At 40.6% G+C, this 12637-nt stretch overlaps 1 long non-coding RNA gene across 1 annotated transcript; it reads right to left on the reverse strand.

Moving 5' to 3' along the window:
* Positions 1 to 7561: 7561 nt before the first annotated feature.
* LOC121535720 lies at positions 7562 to 11798 on the reverse strand. The gene is made up of 4 exons (XR_005994773.2): positions 11625 to 11798; positions 8304 to 8421; positions 8136 to 8210; positions 7562 to 7579 (listed from the first exon to the last, which is right to left on the reverse strand). It is a non-coding gene; the product is annotated as an uncharacterized LOC121535720 (long non-coding RNA).
* Positions 11799 to 12637: the final 839 nt, after the last annotated feature.

Raw genomic sequence — 12637 nt, forward strand, 5'->3', positions numbered from 1 at the left:
CTGGAGACACAACTCACCACTATAACTGTTCCTCTGTCTGGAGATACAACTCACCACTATAACTGTTCCTCTGTCTGGAGATACAACTCACCACTATAACTGTTCCTCTGTCTGGAGATACAAATCACCACTATAATTGTTCCTCTGTCTGGAGATACAACTCACCACTATAACTGGGCCTCTGTCTGGAGATACAACTCACCACTATAACTGGTCCTCTGTCTGGAGATACAACTCACCACTATAACTGGGTCCCTCTGTCTGGAGATACAACTCACCACTATAACTTTGTTCCTCTGTCTGGAGATACAACTCACCACTATAACTGTTCCTCTGTCTGGAGATACAACTCACCACTATAACTGTTCCTCTGTCTGGAGATACAACTCACCACTATAACTGTTCCTCTGTCTGGAGATACAACTCACCACTATAACTGTTCCTCTGCCTGGAGACACAACTCACCACTATAACTGTTCCTCTGTCTGGAGATACAACTCACCACTATAACTGTTCCTCTGTCTGGAGATACAACTCACCACTATAACTGTTCCTCTGTCTGGAGATACAACTCACCACTATAACTGTTCCTCTGTCTGGAGACACAACTCACCACTTAACTGTTCCTCTGTCTGGAGATACAACTCACCACTATAACTGGGCCTCTGTTGCCTAGTCTGTCTCTGCATCTTCTCTGCTGTCACTCTGGCTCGGTCTGTGCTTCTCATTGTTCTCTCTGTCTGTCACTCTATTCTTATATATTGTTATATCTGTTGGCCAGTCTGTCTCTCTGGGTGGTGGTCTTCCTACCGCCACTCCACTGGACTCTGCTGCAGCGTCTGAGCTGTCTTTGCTGCTAGGCCTCGCATCACTGGGACCAGAAGACCAGGGGACCACACTGCCTGTACTGGGTCCAGCAACATCTTAGGGTAACACTTTATTTTAAGGGTCTATAACCAGGGGTTGGAACCTGTTCAGGGAACAAAACCGAAAACCGGAAAATAACGAAATTATTTGAGGAACAGAACCTGAACCGAAAACAAAGTGATCTATACTCTTCTGGAACACAACCGTTCTTTTAAAAGCATGGGAACTGGTTAATAACGCTCTTTTACGTCCCAGACATTTTTTTTCCCGTCCCACAAAAATCACAACAAAGCGCCTATGCAAAGCCCTCACTCTGTCACTCAAACTTATTCCAGCATCTGCCTGCCAGCTGGAAATCTCTGCCAGTGGGTGTGCGTTTAGGCTACCTGCCACCCCTCTGAAGCATAGGTTACTGTAGCCTAGGTTACTGTAGCCTAGGTTACTGTTGCCAAGGTTACTGTTGCCTAGGTTACCGCTGCCTAGGTTACTGTTGCCTAGGTTACTGTAGCCTAGGTTACTGTAGCCTAGGTTACTGTAGCCTACTGATGACGTTAAGCGTAATTCAGAAATTAGGGAGCGATGTTTATTAGAGAAGAATGGATTGACTTTTTCAATGCTAGTTAAGGATACTATAGTTATGACGTTTCACATTGGATTTATTAACTACAAAAAGGTAAAAAGGGTTTTTCATTATAGTGCTGCTCTGCACACGTAAGCTTGTTAGCTATTTAGCTAACGTTTGCTCTGGTCCAACGTTAAACCAACTCGGAAGTTCAAAGACATTCAAAGTTACTCCATAGAAGCCGCTCCTCCGTAGGTATAATTTCAACATATTTTATACAAGTTTTGTCTGTTGAAATTTGGTTACCATGATGACATAATCTTGTGGTTGAAATTTCACCCTCAAAACAGTTTATGTTGATGACTTTTTTCCAAATCCAATGTATTTACCACGTAGATTCCACATCACAATACATTGACAAATTATGTTTTAACAACGTTGATTCAACCAGCTTGTGCCCAGTGGGTAGTACAGAGGCCTTGTCCGAAATCTGTAATTCCTACTCCTTATTAAAACTACATACTGTGTAGTAAGCATACAACAGACTATTTACAACATACCGTTATGTAAAGTGTGGTAGGACCGGTGCTAAGACCCCTAATTAAAGCTGCATCAGCATTCCGGGGTCCAGAGCCCCACAATGTTTCAGTTTAGTCTTTAAAGACTTTGTTCTGAGAGACACGAGGAAACAAAAAGGGTTAATAACAAGAGAGAGGGAGATTCCCACACCAACATCTGCTAGGCTGCATTCAATGTGGTTGAAACCAGCGTTGAAGTTGGTAAACCAGCTGAAGTTGGTAAACCAGCGTTGAAGTTGGTAAACCAGCGTTGAAGTTGGTAAACCAGCGTTGAAGTTGGTAAACCAGCGTTGAAGTTGGTAAACCAGCGTTGAAGTTGGTAAACTAGCGGGGTTTTGGGAGCTTGGATGAGGATACTTTAAAAAAGGCGCACTCTTACATTTGTGAATACCCTCAAAGACTGAGTCACCAACATAAATGTTGACAATGGAGCAAATGCATCCCATGACATTTTCACATGCAAATAACACTTCTTAGTAATGAATGAGAGTTCATCAGAGCGGCCAGTACGCAGGCTCTTTCATCATGATGGCAAATTCAGCACTCTGATTGGCGTGCCCACACCCTGAGATTTGCAGAGAAACAGACAAAGATTTCCACGCTGTAAGTTTTAATCTAACTTGTTGGGAAAGTGGTCAAAATAGCTGATTTGTACAGTACATTTTGGATTTCATAGCATTCAAATGGGAGTTAACAAGAGGAGCTTTAGAATGGGAGCTTTAGAATGTGAGTTAACAATGGGAGCTTTAGAATGGGAGCTTTAGAATGGGAGTTAACAAGAGGAGCTTTAGAATGGGAGCTTTAGAATGGGAGTTAACAATGGGAGCTTTAGAATGGGAGTAACAAGAGGAGCTTTAGAATGGGAGCTTTAGAAAGGGAGTTAACAAGGGGAGCTTTAGAATGGGAGTTAACAAGGGGAGCTTTAGAATGGGAGCTTTAGAATGGGAGTTAACAGGAGGAGCTTTAGAATGGGAGCTTTAGAATGGGAGTTAACAAGAGGAGCTTTAGAATGGGGAGTTAACAAGAGGCGCTTTAGAATGGGAGTTAACAAGGGGAGCTTTAGAATGGGAGTTAACAAGGGAGCTTTAGAATGGGAGTTAACAAGAGGAGCTTTAGAAGGGAGCTTTAGAATGGAAGTAAACAAGAGGAGCTTTAGAATGGGAGTTAACAAGGGGAGCTTTAGAATGGGAGTTAACAAGGGGAGCTTTAGAATGGGAGTTAACAAGAGGAGCTTTTAGAATGGGAGTTAACAAGGGGAGCTTTAGAATAGGAGCTTTAGAATGGGAGTTAACAAGAGGAGCTTTAAAATAGGAGCTTTAGAATGGGAGTTAACAAGAGGAGATTTAGAATGGGAGTTAACAAGGGGAGCTTTAGAATGGGAGCTTTAGAATGGGAGTTAACAAGGGGAGCTTTAGAATGGGAGCTTTAGAATGGGAGTTAACAAGAGGAGCTTTAGAATGGGAGCTTTAAAATGGGAGTTAACAAGAGGAGCTTTAGAATGGGAGTTAACAAGAGGAGCTTTAAAATAGGAGCTTTAGAATGGGAGTTAACAAGAGGAGCTTTAGAATGGGAGTTAACAAGGGGAGCTTTAGAATGGGAGTTAACAAGAGGAGCTTTAGAATGGGAGCTTTAGAATGGGAGTTAACAAGAGGAGCTTTAGAATGGGAGTTAACAAGGGGAGCTTTAGAATGGGAGTTAACAAGAGGAGCTTTAGAATGGGATCTTTAGAATGGGAGTTAACAAGAGGAGCTTTAGAATGGGGGGGAGCTTTAGAATGGGAGTTAACAAGAGGAGCTTTAGAATGGGAGTTAACAAGGGGAGCTTTAGAATGGGAGTTAACAAGAGGAGCTTTAGAATGGGAGCTTTAGAATGGGAGTTAACAAGAGGAGCTTTAGAATGGGAGTTAACAAGAGGAGCTTTAGAATGGGAGCTTTAGAATGGGAGTTAACAAGATGAGCTTTAGAATGGGAGTTAACAGGGGAGCTTTAGAATGGGAGTTAACAAGAGGAGCTTTAGAATGGGAGCTTTAGATGGGAGTTAACAAGAGGAGCTTTAGAATGGGAGTTAACAAGGGAAGCTTTAGAATGGGAGCTTTAGAATGGGAGTTAACAAGAGGAGCTTTAGAATGGGAGTTAACACGGGGAGCTTTAGAATGGAAGTTAACAAGGGGAGCTTTAGAATGGGAGCTTTAGAATGGGAGTTAACAAGAGGAGCTTTAGAATGGGAGCTTTATAATGGGAGTTAACAAGGGGAGCTTTAGAATAGTTGCTTTAGAATGGGAGTTAACAAGGGAGCTTTAGAATGGGAGTTAACAAGAGGAGCTTTAGAATGGGAGCTTTAGAATGGGAGTTAACAAGAGGAGCTTTAGAATGGGAGTTAACAAGGGGAGCTTTAAAATAGGAGTTAACAAGAGGAGCTTTAGAATGGGAGTAAACAAGAGGAGCTTTAGAATGGGAGTTAACAAGAGGAGCTTTAGAATGGGAGTTAACAAGGGGAGCTTTAGAATGGGAGTTAACAAGAGGAGCTTTAGAATGGGATCTTTAGAATGGGAGTTAACAAGAGGAGCTTTAGAATGGGAGTTAACACGGGAGCTTTAGAATGGGAGTTAACAAGAGGAGCTTTAGAATGGGAGTTAACAAGAGGAGCTTTAGAATGGGAGTTAACAAGAGGAGCTTTAGAATGGGATCTTTAGAATGGGAGTTAACAAGAGGAGCTTTAGAATGGGAGTTAACACGGGGAGCTTTAGAATGGGAGTTAACAAGAGGAGCTTTAGAATGGGAGTTAACAAGGGGAGCTTTAGAATGGGGAGTTAACAAGAGGAGCTTTAGAATGGGAGCTTTAGAATGGGAGTTAACAAGAGGAGCTTTAGAATGGGAGTTAACAAGAGGAGCTTTAGAATGGGGAGTTAACAAGAGGAGCTTTAGAATGGGATCTTTAGAATGGGAGTTAACAAGAGGAGCTTTAGAATGGGAGTTAACACGGGGAGCTTTAGAATGGGAGTTAACAAGAGGAGCTTTAGAATGGGAGTTAACAAGGGGAGCTTTAGAATGGGGAGTTAACAAGAGGAGCTTTAGAATGGGAGCTTTAGAATGGGAGTTAACAAGAGGAGCTTTAGAATGGGAGTTAACAAGAGGAGCTTTAGAATGGGAGTTAACACGGGGAGCTTTAGAATGGGAGTTAACAAGAGGAGCTTTAGAATGGGAGCTTTAGATGGGAGTTAACAAGAGGAGCTTTAGAATGGGAGTTAACAAGGGAAGCTTTAGAATGGGAGCTTTAGAATGGGAGTTAACAAGAGGAGCTTTAGAATGGGAGTTAACAAGAGGAGCTTTAGAATGGGATCTTTAGAATGGGAGTTAACAAGAGGTGCTTTAGAATGGGAGTTAACACGGGGAGCTTTAGAATGGGAGTTAACAAGAGGAGCTTTAGAATGGGAGTTAACAAGAGGAGCTTTAGAATGGGAGTTAACAATAGGAGCTTTAGAATGGGATCTTTAGAATGGGAGTTAACAAGAGGAGCTTTAGAATGGGAGTTAACACGGGGAGCTTTAGAATGGGAGTTAACAAGAGGAGCTTTAGAATGGGAGTTAACAAGGGGAGCTTTAGAATGGGAGTTAACAAGAGGAGCTTTAGAATGGGAGCTTTAGAATGGGAGTTAACAAGAGGAGCTTTAGAATGGGAGTTAACAAGAGGAGCTTTAGAATGGGAGTTAACAAGAGGAGCTTTAGAATGGGATCTTTAGAATGGGAGTTAACAAGAGGAGCTTTAGAATGGGAGTTAACACGGGGAGCTTTAGAATGGGAGTTAACAAGAGGAGCTTTAGAATGGGAGTTAACAAGGGGAGCTTTAGAATGGGAGTTAACAAGAGGAGCTTTAGAATGGGAGCTTTAGAATGGGAGTTAACAAGAGGAGCTTTAGAATGGGAGTTAACAAGAGGAGCTTTAGAATGGGAGCTTTAGAATGGGAGTTAACACGGGGAGCTTTAGAATGGGAGTTAACAAGAGGAGCTTTAGAATGGGAGCTTTAGATGGGAGTTAACAAGAGGAGCTTTAGAATGGGAGTTAACAAGGGAAGCTTTAGAATGGGAGCTTTAGAATGGGAGTTAACAAGAGGAGCTTTAGAATGGGAGTTAACAAGAGGAGCTTTAGAATGGGATCTTTAGAATGGGAGTTAACAAGAGGAGCTTTAGAATGGGAGTTAACACGGGGAGCTTTAGAATGGGAGTTAACAAGAGGAGCTTTAGAATGGGAGTTAACAAGGGGAGCTTTAGAATGGGAGTTAACAAGAGGAGCTTTAGAATGGGAGCTTTAGAATGGAGAGAGCTTGAATGGGAGTTAACAAGAGGAGCTTTAGAATGGGAGTTAACAAGAGGAGCTTTAGAATGGGAGCTTGAGCTTTAGAATGGGAGTTAACAAGATGAGCTTTAGAATGGGAGTTAACACGGGGAGCTTTAGAATGGGAGTTAACAAGAGGAGCTTTAGAATGGGAGCTTTAGATGGGAGTTAACAAGAGGAGCTTTAGAATGGGAGTTAACAAGGGAAGCTTTAGAATGGGAGCTTTAGAATGGGAGTTAACAAGAGGAGCTTTAGAATGGGAGTTAACACGGGGAGCTTTAGAATGGAAGTTAACAAGGGGAGCTTTTAGAATGGGAGCTTTAGAATGGGAGTTAACAAGAGGAGCTTTAGAATGGGAGCTTTATAATGGGAGTTAACAAGGGGAGCTTTAGAATAGTTGCTTTAGAATGGGAGTTAACAAGGGGAGCTTTAGAATGGGAGTTAACAAGAGGAGCTTTAGAATGGGAGCTTTAGAATGGGAGTTAACAAGAGGAGCTTTAGAATGGGAGTTAACAAGGGGAGCTTTAGAATGGGAGCTTTAGAATGGGAGTTAACAAGGGGAGCTTTAGAATGGGAGTTAACAAGATGAGCTTTAGAATGGGAGTTAACAAGAGGAGCTTTAGAATGGGAGTTAACAAGAGGAGCTTTAGAATGGGAGTTAACAAGGGAGCTTTAGAATAGGAGCTTTAGAATGGGAGTTAACAAGGGGAGCTTTAGAATGGGAATTAACAAGAGGAGCTTTAGAATGGGAGCTTTAGAATGGGAGTTAACAAGGGAAGCTTTAGAATGTGAGTTAACAAGGGGAGCTTTAGAATGGGAGCTTTAGAATGGGAGTTAACAAGGGGAGCTTTAGAATGGGAGTTAACAAGAGGAGCTTTAGAATGGGAGTTAACAAGGGGAGCTTTAGAATGGGAGCTTTAGAATGGGAGTTAACAAGAGGAGCTTTAGAATGAGAGTTAACAAGGGAAGCTTTAGAATGGGAGCTTTAGAATGGGAGTTAACAAGAGGAGCTTTAGAATGGGAGCTTCAGAATGGGACTTAACAAGAGGAGCTTTAGAATGGGAGCTTTAGAATGGGAGTTAACAAGAGGAGCTTTAGAATGGGAGTTAACAAGGGGAGCTTTAGAATAGGAGCTTTAGAATGGGAGTTAACAAGGGGAGCTTTAGAATGGGAGTTAACAAGAGGAGCTTTAGAATGGGAGCTTTAGAATTGGAGTTAACAAGAGGAGCTTTAGAATGGGAGCTTTAGAATGGGAGTTAACAAGGGGAGCTTTAGAATGGGAGTTAACAAGAGGAGCTTTAGAATGGGAGTTAACAAGGGGAGCTTTAGAATGGGAGTTAACAAGGGGAGCTTTAGAATGGGAGTTAACAAGGGGAGCTTTAGAATGGGAGTTAACAAGGGGAGCTTTAGAATGGGAGTTAACAAGAAGAGCTTTAGAATGGGAGTTAACAAGGGGAGCTTTAGAATGGGAGTTAACAAGGGGAGCTTTAGAATGGGAGTTAACAAGGGGAGCTTTAGAACATTGAAAGTGGATGGAGGGAAGACAAAAGCTGAATAATTGAAAAAGTATAAATGATATCAAAAAGTTGTAAATATACAATTATTCCAGACTAGTCTGCACATTTTAAAGTTTGAATCACGTATCTAGTGTAAACAGAACAGTGTACGGAAAATAGCGTTCCAAAGAATAAAGAGTCAGAAATAAGTTGTACAATATTTAAAGTGTGACTGCTGAAGCAAGTCACGTTAATAAAAGAAAACTAAGATTAAAAGTAATATGACAGAGTGTGTGTGTCACCTTGGCATCAGCTCCTGGAGATTGGCCAGGAGTTTCTTGTTGGTTGTTTGAAGTGTTACTTGGACGAGAAGTCTTCTGTAATATAGAAAAACACCATCACATATTGTAGGTTATGAACGGTGACTCAAGTTGTAGACAGTTGGTTTGGTAGAACTCCTTTCAAAATACCTTCAAAAATTGGTCCAGTAGATGTTGTTTCTTTGCTCTATCTCCCATGGCAACAGCACAGTACTATTCTGCCACCAGCACAAACAATGATGCCACTTTCGTATGGTAATGAGGAAACCTTCAAAATAAAAGCCAGCATTTCAACACATTGTAATATCATTAGTTGAATAATAAGATAAAATTGGCCATTGATTAAAATGATATTGTGCCAACAAGAAAAGGCAGTAAGTTATTTATGAGAAAAAATATATATATATGCTTAAAAAATTTTTTGGGACCAATAATGAAAAAAGACTATGTTTATTATACAATGTTTTTATCTATCCTGTAGTCTAGTAATTTATAATTAATTTATCTCTACCTATATGCACATATCTACTTCAATTACCTCATACCCATCGACCACATCGACTCAGTACTGGTACCCTGTGTATATAGCCTAGTTATCACCTCGTACCCCTCCTGCACATCGACTCAGTACTGGTACCCTGTGTATATAGCCTAGTTATCACCTCATACCCCTGCACATCGACTCAGTACTGGTACCCTGTGTATATCGCCTAGTTATCACCTCGTACCCCTGCACATCGGCTCAGTACTGGTGCCCCGTGTATATGGCCTAGTTATCGTTACTCATTGTGGATTTATTTATTGTGTTATTATTTCTCTGTGCATTGTTGGGAAGGACACGTTAGTAAGCATTTCACTGTTAGTCTACACCTGTTGTTTACAAAGCATGTGACAAATTAAATGTGATACTAACCAAATACAGTGCCTTGCAAAAGTGTTCATACCCCTTGGATTTCTTCACATTTTATTGTGTTACAAAGTGGGATTGAAATGGATTTAATTGTAATTGGTCAACAACCTACACAAAATACTCAGTAATCAATGTTCCCTCTAAGCTGTGCGCCTGCACCTGCCTCGCAGAAGAAATATCAGCCCACAGAGAGAAGCACGAGATTGAATTTCACTCAACTTTCCAGAGTTTTCCCTGTTAGTTAACACTATCAACGTTTCCCTTTACTGTGGCAATTGTGATCGAATCAATGCAATATTAGCCACTTTCAATGCAACATACTGAAACAAAACGAACTATGTAAGAGGTTTTTGCTCTGAGTAGGATTCTACTGAGCACGACTCAGCCCGCACAGACCGGTGCGGCATAACCAATCAGAGCTGCAGTAGGCCTATATGCAAATATACAACGGGTGGGTCTAACCCTGAACGCTGAATGGTTAAATCTGCATTCCAGCCGGTGTCTATTCCACAAGTTACCACCAGCTAAATCTATGATGTTAAAATGCTTATTTACATTGTTCCATCTGACTGTTTATAAACTCGATCTCCACTATAAAAAGCATCTAGACATTATCTCCCATTTCTTTTAGACTAACATTTAGGTTTCAACAGCGGAGATATGTATAAACATTTACATTTACATTTTAGTCATTTAGCAGACGCTCTTATCCAGAGCCACTTACAGTGTCACACCCTGGCTCTGGGACTCTATATGTTGAGCCAGGGTGTGTTCTTTTTATGTGTTCTGTTTCTATGTTGGGAATTCTAGTTTGTTTATTTCTATGTTGGCCTGAGTGACTCCCAATCAGAGGCAACGAGTGTCAGCTGTGGCTGGTTGTCTCTGATTGGGAGCCATATTTAAACTGTCTGGTTTTCCCTTTGTGTTTGTGGGATCTTGTTCCGTGTTGGTCTATGGTACGTTATCGTTTTGTATCGTGTGTGCACTTTAATTAAATAAAGTATGTTCGCTCAACACGCTGCGCATTGGTCTACTCCATACAACGATCGTGACAGAAGATCCCACCATTTTTATTTATTTATGATTTATTCTCATATATTCTCAATATTCCGACTTTATTCTCGAAATATTGCGACTTTAACTACATTTAATTTGGACTTTTTTCTCAAATTAATTGCAACTATTGTCGAAATTTCGAATTTAGTCGCTAAGTATTTCGAGTTTTTAAAGCACTCTCCATGCAATGTTTTTTTGTATTTTTTAAAATCTTCACTTGGCCCTAATACTCTTCAGTAAAACATAAATAAATAAATCGAACAACAGCACTGGTTGACATTATTCTACATGAAACAAAATGTGATGATTAATGAAAGTTATTCCCTTCTTGAATCTTAGGGGGCTTTCACATCAAATTCGTTTGGTGGGGTTTTTCCGAACTCTGGTGCGTTGACCGCCTTAGTTCGGCCTGTTCGGTTCATTTGGACCGCACCCTACTATCCGCACTAAACAACCCGCCGTGGTCTCAGTCTGATCCGGACCAAACACGGGAAAATAAATCAGACTCTCGCATTATTATTGGTAGTTGGACTGACGCAGCATTATAACTTCAGAGCTCTGAATCATTCTGTGAGTAGAAGCGCATTTATGAGCGCATCCGATACAGATGAGGGGAGACGAGGGCTAAACCCGGGATATACCGTCGGCTACCGGAATATAGCCTATTCACGTCGCATTTAGAGCGGCCATTGCGCGGTTTCCTCCCGGTGTTGTTGGAAGACCAAAGCGAAAGTAATATGAAGATTGGGACACACAAGTGATGCTGCATGGTCATCATAAACGGATTTAACTAGAGCATTTTTGTCCAATAAAGAAATTACTTTCATGGACATTTGGGCCAGTATGAAAAAATATTAAAATGTATGCACTCACTAACTGTAAATCGCTCTGGATAAGAGCGTCTGCTAAATGACTAAAATGTAAATGTAAATGTTTAGTTCGTTTGACATTTACCAATGTGAAACCAACTGGACCAAATTTTTTAAAAAAATACAGTGTAACAAATAGTCGAACTCTGATTGGAACTATAGCGCAAAATTATGTGACGACACCCTTGAAAAAACTAGGCCACAATCCGGATTTTGTTGTTGTTGAACATTTGGTTAAACTACGCTTTGCATGAATCAATCAACATTAATACATTTCTTACCTCATAAAAAAATCGTATCATATGTTTTAGGATACCAAAGTTTAGAAATAGGCTACATTTCCATCAAGTACTCTGTCACTGTGAGAAGAAAATAGCATATCAGGCTACTGTATCCTACACCTAGAAGATGGCGCCAAAATAAGAGGGAGATCACCTGAGATCAAAAGTGGTCGATCAACAAGATCAACGAGTGCCTTCTTTACAGTCACTCTGTGCATACTTGAAATATGTATTAATGTATAAACATACCGCTTTCTTTATTGTAATTCATATTTCTGGATTCACGCATTTCATGACAGTCTTGACCTAAAACCAAACATGTTTCACTCAGAGATGATAACAGCGGGCTACTTACGAGGATAGTTCTTCCTAAACGACAAGACAGTCCACGCAAACCATGAGCAGCATAAACTATTAACCAGCGCTGTGTTGATGACCTGGGCAGAATAACATCAAATGAAACCAGCAAACCCCTCTCAGAAAACTTCGGAAAGAATATGATAATTCCATGTGTTCTTCTTCTTTGGTATAATGGTGTTCGCAACAATTATATGTGCATTCCGCCACCTACTGTACAAGTGGATAAGGATCCCAAAAGAAAATAAAAAAACATTTAGCTGTAACTGTATATGCATTCGTAAATCAGGTCCTTTCTTGAGTTGGGCTCTGGGATGTAATAACCGTTGAGCATCTGATCTTATGGTTGATTGTGGAGGAAAGGGGTTGAGTGTGTTAGATGTGTGTGTGTGTGTGTGTTTATCCCACATCTGTTGCAAGGGGTTGTAAGGATGTTAGGGAGAATATAGGATGAACCACAATAATTGTTTGCTAAAATAATAATTGCTTGACAAAAATGTCATGTAATACAATGGCAATCCGGGTTATAGGTAACAATCTTACGCATGAACTGACAACATTATTACGCATATTAATTGATAATGATGCAAATTAAGATATGCAAGATATTTGAAATATATATATATATATATATATATATATATATATATATATATATATATATATATATTCAGGTGAGAGCATTGGAAATGCTTTTGGCGGTTGACCTGCTTCTGTTTTGTGGGTGGCACTATGTGCTGTTTTCGATGGATGGGTCCTGGCCTCTACGGGGGTGGTGATCCGGGGGGACGGGGGTGGAGTATGTTGATCACTGGGATGACGGCCCAACTTGGGGTGGGGAGAACAATTGGAGGGTTACTTAGTAGCAATGCAAATATCATGGTACAGCTATATGGACACTCAATCACTATGGTATTTTTTATTGGTAAATATACAAACATATACAGTGGGGAAAAAAAGTATTTAGTCAGCCACCAATTGTGCAAGTTCTCCCACTTAAAAAGATGAGAG

Source organism: Coregonus clupeaformis, chromosome 21 (genome assembly GCF_020615455.1).
Source record: "Coregonus clupeaformis isolate EN_2021a chromosome 21, ASM2061545v1, whole genome shotgun sequence".
Taxonomy (NCBI): domain Eukaryota; kingdom Metazoa; phylum Chordata; class Actinopteri; order Salmoniformes; family Salmonidae; genus Coregonus; species Coregonus clupeaformis.